This window comes from Phragmites australis, chromosome 18 (assembly GCF_958298935.1).
Source record: "Phragmites australis chromosome 18, lpPhrAust1.1, whole genome shotgun sequence".
NCBI lineage: Eukaryota > Viridiplantae > Streptophyta > Magnoliopsida > Poales > Poaceae > Phragmites > Phragmites australis.
Window position 1 is genome coordinate 19,838,535 of NC_084938.1, and position 7,095 is coordinate 19,845,629.

A 7,095-nucleotide genomic window follows, 5' to 3' on the forward strand; every position below is an offset into this window, starting at 1 on the left:
AATTGTTATCCTCTCTGTCCAGAGAGGTTCTTACGCAAGTATTGACGATGAACACCACAGCTCAAGCATGGCGAGCAATCGAAGATATGTTCGCTTCTCAAAACACGTGTGCGGCCAGTCAATACCCGTATAGCATTGGCGACAACTCAGGAAGGCAATATGTCTATTGTTGAGTATGTCCGGAAGATGAAGGCGCCAGGAGATGAGATGGCATCCGCTAGAAAGCCGCTGGATGATGAAGAGATGGTTTCGTACATCCTCACCGGACTCGACATTGAATTTAATCCAGTCGTGTCCACCATCGTCGCGCGAGTTGAACCAATCACTATATGTGAATTGTACATGCATTTATTAAGTTTTGAAACTCGGTTGGACCTTCTCCAGGGAAGTTCTTAGTCTTCGGTCAATGCTGCGTCCTGTGGTGGCTTCAACAGCCGCGACCGAGGAGGACATAGGCGCAGTCCTGGCCGAAAAGAAAACAACTACTCAAACAGCAAGTTTACTTGAATTTATAATGGTGGCCGGTCCAACTACAACAACAATGAAGGCAACAGTACCTGACACCCTAGATGCCAAATATGTCACAAGGGCAGTCATACTGCTGCAAATTGTTGGCATCATTTTGATCAAGACTATGTCTTTGAAGAAAGAAGTGCAAGTGTGGTGAAAAATTCTTATGGAGTTGACACAAACTTGTACACAGACTCAGGTGCTATAGATCACATCACCAGTGAACTGGATAAGCTTGTTGTTCATGACATATACAGGCAAGGATCAGATAAAAATGGCAAGTGGTGCATCTATGAATATTGATTATATTGGACATATTATTGTTCGCACCCCTAATTGTAGTCTTCATCTAAACAATGTTCTTCATGTTCCTAAAGCTGCTAAAAATTTTGTTTTTGTTCATCGCCTTGCTACTGACAATAAAGCTTTCCTTGAATTTCGTCCTCATTTTTTCTTGATTAAGGATCAGGCAACAAAGAAAATCCTTCTTCGCAGCAAGTGTGAAGGTGACCTCTACCCTCTTTCTTCCAGCCCAATAGAACCAAGAAGGCAAGTGTTGAGTGCTGTCAAGCCCACCTTGGCAAGATGGCACAGTCAATTAGGTCATCCTTTGTATTCCATTGTCCAACATGTTGTTAGTGAAAACAATCTCCCATGCCATGGTGAGATCAATAAAGAGTATATTTTGTGATGCCTGTCAACAGACTAAGAGTCATCAGTTGCCTTATCCTAAATCTTTTAGCGTGTCTAGTACTCCTTTAGAGCTTATTTTCTCAAATGTTTGGGGTCCTGTTCTTGATTCTTTTAGAATAAAGAAATACTATGTTAGTTTCATCGATGGTTACAGCAAGTTTACTTGAATTTATTTGCTTAACTATAAATCTAAGGTCCTCCAAAAATTTCATAAATTTTAGAATCTTGTTGAGAGGTTGTTTAGTAAGAAAATTATTGCTATGCAAACTGACTGGGGAGGAGAATATGAGAAGTTGAATTCCTTCTTCTAACAAGTTGGCATAACTCACCAAGTTTCGTGTCCTCACTCCCATCAACAAAATAGCTTAGCTGAATGTAAACATCAGCCCATAGTAGAAGTAGGGCTCTCCCTTCTTGCCCATGCATCCATGCCTCTGAAGTTTTGGGATGAAACTTTTCTTGCTGCTACATACCTCATCAATAGTACTCCCAGTAAGATCCTCCAGTTTTCTATTCCCCTAGAAAAGCTATTCAAGGAAAAACCAAAGTACTCATGTCTACGTATGTTTGGGTGTGCTTGCTGGCCCAACCTACGTCCATATAATTCTCGCAAACTCCAATTCCAGTCAAAACAGTGTGTTTTCCTTGGATATAGCAATCTTCATAAAGGGTTTAAGTGTCTTGATGTTACAGCTGGCCATATCTATGTTTCCAGAGATGTTATTTTTTATGAGACTATTTTTCCATTCTTCAAACTTTACCCTAATGCAGGAACCCCTCTTCGGTCTGAAGTTCTGCTTCGTCCTCCTAATTCTGCGTCAAAATCTGGGGGTGCATCAATAGATAATCATGTGATTAATACTCATACTAATCTTGATATTAATCGTGAAGGAGATGCAGAAGTTACTGTTCAGGAAGGAAGAGAACATGATCTCATGCAGATAGAGGAGTTTCTACCTTGTGCATCGGCCTTTGAGGATGATCCCATCAATTTCCATGAGTCATCAAGTCTGCCAGAAGCTACCGACCGCCCCTTTATGGAGATGGTGCCAAGTCCCAGTATGGTTGCCGCCCCCGTCTTGGACCCGGTGACCATGTCTGGCCTCAGTCCATCCCCGAGCACCACACGGCACGAACATGTCATGACGTTTCCTGCGGCAAGTGCGTTCCCTCTGTCGACCTCAGAGCCAGAGCCTGCGCGTGCAGGGGAAGCTATGGGATCCTCTACACCCACGACTATCGATTTGTCTGTGCCATCTCCAGCACGTCCATGCACCAGGCTACAAAGTGGTATTTAGAAATCTAAAGTCTACATAGATGGGACTATCAGGTATGGATGCTTAATCACAACAGGTGAACCATAGAATCTGCATGAAGCTTTAAATAATAATTCTTGGAAAGGTGCTATGGATCATGAGTATAATGCTCTTATCAAAAATCAAACTTGGCATCTTGTACCACCAGAACAATGTAGGAATATTATTGATTGTAAATGGATTTACAAAATAAAACATAAAGTTGATGGTATGATAGACATGTATAAGGCAAGGCTTGTTGCTAAAGGCTTTAAACAACGTTATGATATTGATTATGAAGACATTTCTAGTCATGTTGTTAAAGCTACTACCATCATGTTAGTGTTGTCTGTTGTAGTGTCTAAAGGATGGAGTCTTCGCCAACTGGATGTGCAGAACACATTTCTTCATGGTGTTCTAGAGGAGAAAGTGTTCATGAAGCAACCCCTAGTATGAAGATAAGTCAATACCACATTATGTATGTAAATTAGATAAAGTTCTTTATGGTTTGAAACAGACACCACGAGCTTGGTATTCAAGACTAAGCACAGAACTTTAAGATCTAGGGATTTCATGCTTCAAAGGCCAACACGTCTCTGTTCTTATATAACAAAGGCAAAGTTACTATATTCCTATTAATATATGTTGATGATATAATTATTGCAAGCTCATCACAAGAAGCTACAATGGCACTCCTTCGTGATCTCCAAACCAAATTTGCACTCGAAGATCTTGGTGATCTTTATTATTTGCTAGGAATTGAAGTAAATAAGGTACATGAAAATATTTTGTTGACACAAGAAAAATATATTATAGATCTTTTAAAGCGTGTAGGAATGGCAAATTGCAAGCTTGTTACTACACCTCTCTAAGTCATAGAAAGACTAACAGCTCATGAAGGAGAAACACTAGGACTTGGGGATGCGACACAATATAGGAGTATTGTTGGAGCTTTACAATATTTAACTTTGACTCGACTTGATATTGTCTTTCTTGTTAATAAAATATGTCAGTATTTACATTTACCTACTACTTTGCACTGGACTGTAGTTAAGAGAATTCTGAGATATTTAATATTTACTCTGGGTATAGGATTGAAAATTCATTAGTCATCTTCTATGTTGGTTAGTGCTTTCTCTTATGCAGATTGGGTTGGTTCAGATGATAGAAGATCTACCGGTGGTTTTGCAGTATTTTTTGGAACAAATTTTATATCTTGGAGTGCATGAAAACAGGCCACAATGTCACGATCAAGTACTGAAGCTGAATATAAAGCGTTAGCTAATGCAACGGTTGAGATTATGTGGGTTCAGACACTACTGGATGAATTGGGTATTAAATCTCCTCCCACTGCCTGTTTATGGTGTGATAATATTGGTGCTACTTATCTTTCTACGAATCATGTGTTCTATACAAGAACTAAGCACATTGAAATAGATTATCACTTTGTCAGAGAATGGGTTGCACAGAAACTGATGGACATTCAGTTTATTCTAACAGGTGATCAAGTTGCATATGATTTTCCTAAGCCTTTGTCAGCTCGAAGCTTGGAAGAATTTAAACGCAATCTCAATCTAGATAAGTTGTGATTGAGGAGGAATATTAGAGATAAGCTTCCTAATGTATCTCTATTTGTATTTGGTTCAGTTCATGTTTGTAGATAGAAACAAATCTGTAAAGACTAGAGATATAGAAGGCATATCTTTCGATGGTAACCGAACCTGATACGCTTGCATTCTTGCCGTGATTTCCCGGTCTATATCAACACATTACAGCGGCCTCTACGTAGGCAACAAAAGCTTCACCAATTATTTCAGCGTGGTACGTGCTGTCGCATGATGAGCATTTGCAGGTGGTGCCCGCAACTACATATACGGCCTCATCATCCCCGGTCGTTGTCTTCGTCGTCGTCGCTGGCACTGGCCCGCTCGCCGCCTCGGATTCAGAGCTGTCAAGGAATATCTCTGCGCTGCGGGGGATTTAAACCTTGACGACAAGGGGAGGTCGGCCGGGCACGGGCATGCAGGCTGCAAGACGCAGGCCTGGTGCAGGTTTGCAGGTTTGCAGATTTGCAGGAAGCAGACGAATTGATACGACGAGGCCAAGGCAGATGGATGTATGTCAGTATGGGTCCAGCCGATGGACTTGACTTAGGGCCGGCCGGCCGGCCGGGATGGCTAGCTTGGTTTAACGTGACGCACGTTGATGCCCTGCCCCAGCGAGTGGCGACTAGGTTGGGCCGACGGTTTGCATGTTGCACATGACATTCACGCCCTATGTTTGGATCTAGCGAGCGTGGTTACAGGTGAATTTTTCTGACTGTCAGGGCCGCAGGGGTATGGAGCATTAAATCAGGGTGAAGCACTATATTAATGCATTCAAGATAGAGACGGAGCTGTTGAACATTCAATCACGAAAACACGGCGTTTTGGACATGCTTCCGGTCAATTCTTGGAAATTTTGATAATCTATATCTTTCTTTCAAAATATATCGATATGCTGGTTGAGGTATTTGTGGTAGAGCTTGTCCACTAGATTCGAGTCCCAGACTCACACTGGTGCTCACATTTATAAATTAGCATATATATATATATATATATATATATATATATATATATATATATATATATATATATATATATATATATATATATATATATATATATATATTATTGATGTCTTATTAACATCCTGTTATTATAAAGTATAAAGTTGAACTTCCCTCATTTAAAAAAATATAGATTTTGAGGCTTTCGCTAGTAAAATTAACAGTATGGGAAATGGGGATCGGATTTGTAGTAGTGTAGTGACATGACAAACATACATGCAAATTTGTCTTAAAATGCATTTCTTTAGAGTATCACAATAATTTGACTGGATTTTCTAAATATAATCCAATAGGATATAGTAGTTAAAGTTACATATATTGGAAGCCGTGTCATTGTCTAAACATCAAGTATTTGTGATTGTATGGAGTTTATCATCGGCCACGGAATGTGAAATTTAAGACAGCCCCTATGCTACCAATAGATGAGTTTGAACAATGATGTGCATATGAAAGATCTTCTTACCCCACTTATTTTGGATTCGCTGGAGCCGGGAAATCCGTATCCTTGAAGATGCAAGGTTGCAAAGGATTTGGATTCCGATGCTCCAACTTTGTTAGATTTAATTTCCTCTATGTAGCTCGCTCCCTGCTTCTTTCTAATTTGACGTCTTACAATCCATAGCTTCAGACTTTAAGTTTGAACCGCTAGAAAGCTTGAATTGTGAATATCGGCTATATGAAAATGGTTCTAACCTAAGAAATACTCTCATAAAAGAACATTTACATCACTCGGTTCACAAATATTTGTCATTTTGTGACCCCTGTCCTTATCTTTTTTTCTTTTCTAAATATGCAGTAGAATTATCAAATGGGGCATCAAATGTACGTCTAGTAGTGGTAATATATTTTTAAATATACAGATTAGAAGCATGAAAACCATTCATGCATATTTTTATGAAAAGTACTTTGATAGCATTACCATTCATGCATATTTTTATGAAAAGTACTTCGATAGCATTAAAATTCAACTCAAACAATAACTTGTTTCTCATTGTACAAATCATAGTTTTGTCTGAATTTTTTTAAAAGATATATTATAGAATCCTTTACAACATACTTTTTTCAGAATTTTTCATGATAATTTTGATATTGTTTTGAATTTTGAGAGCAATGGAACGTAGTATTTTTGATTTTTTTTAATGTGTCGTCTGTTGAATAGGCGACACCTTTATTTTTTAAAAGGTATCGCCCGTTAGAAGGGTGACATCTTGGTGTCACCCATCCAACCAGCAACGGTAGGCTAAAATGTGTAATATTTTAAAATAACCGTGTATATTTGCAAATATCAAAATATAAAAATAAAGAAAATTCGTGCAAACAGTAGCAGGGCCGGCTCGCTGCCCGTCGCCTGGGCAGACAGGAGCCCAACTCGTGCGCGGGAGCCCAGCATCTCCCCCGGCCGCTGCAAGCGCCGTCGCCGAGCCGAGACGCCAGGTCGCGGACCTTGCGCGCTGGGTACGTGCTGTGCAGCCTGCACTTTGCACATACCTGACAAGTGGCGATCATGCAACGTTGTCAGGCCTTAATCCCCACGAGGAACTCGCACTTTCAGACAGCACTAGTCTCGTCGAAAGAGAGAATAGAATCCACTGGGTAGAAAGGCACAGCGTTTGTACTTGCCACTCATGGCATTTCGATTCATTGTGCTATACTCGGCATGAACTTTGAACACTGTGCTGTGCTAGCTAGTTACTGCCCAGCGCAGCACGATAAGGCACTGTTGTGAATGCAGAAATCCTTTCCTGATTTCTGCACGCAAATTGGATTTTTTCTTTTTAAAATATTAATAGAATTATTATGAAACTCATGTGTTCCGAATAGGCACCGAGCTTTTCTACACACTAATTTTTTTTAGATAATTTCTTATATGTCGTTAAAAACTTTGAAATCCTCGATGTCATAAAAAATTCTTATCCCTCGTGTGTCGCTATTTGGAGAAAAAAAAATCCGTATGTGCCATTGGTATTAACACAGTTACGACGTCAGTGA

General features: G+C 39.9%; 1 non-coding gene across 1 annotated transcript; it reads left to right on the top strand.

Annotated features, from left to right (window-relative positions):
- The first annotated feature begins 225 nt into the window (after nt 1-225).
- On the top strand, nt 226-364 carry LOC133899835 (small nucleolar RNA Z247). The gene has a single exon (XR_009906443.1). It is a non-coding gene; the product is annotated as a small nucleolar RNA Z247 (small nucleolar RNA).
- Nucleotides 365-7,095: the final 6,731 nt, after the last annotated feature.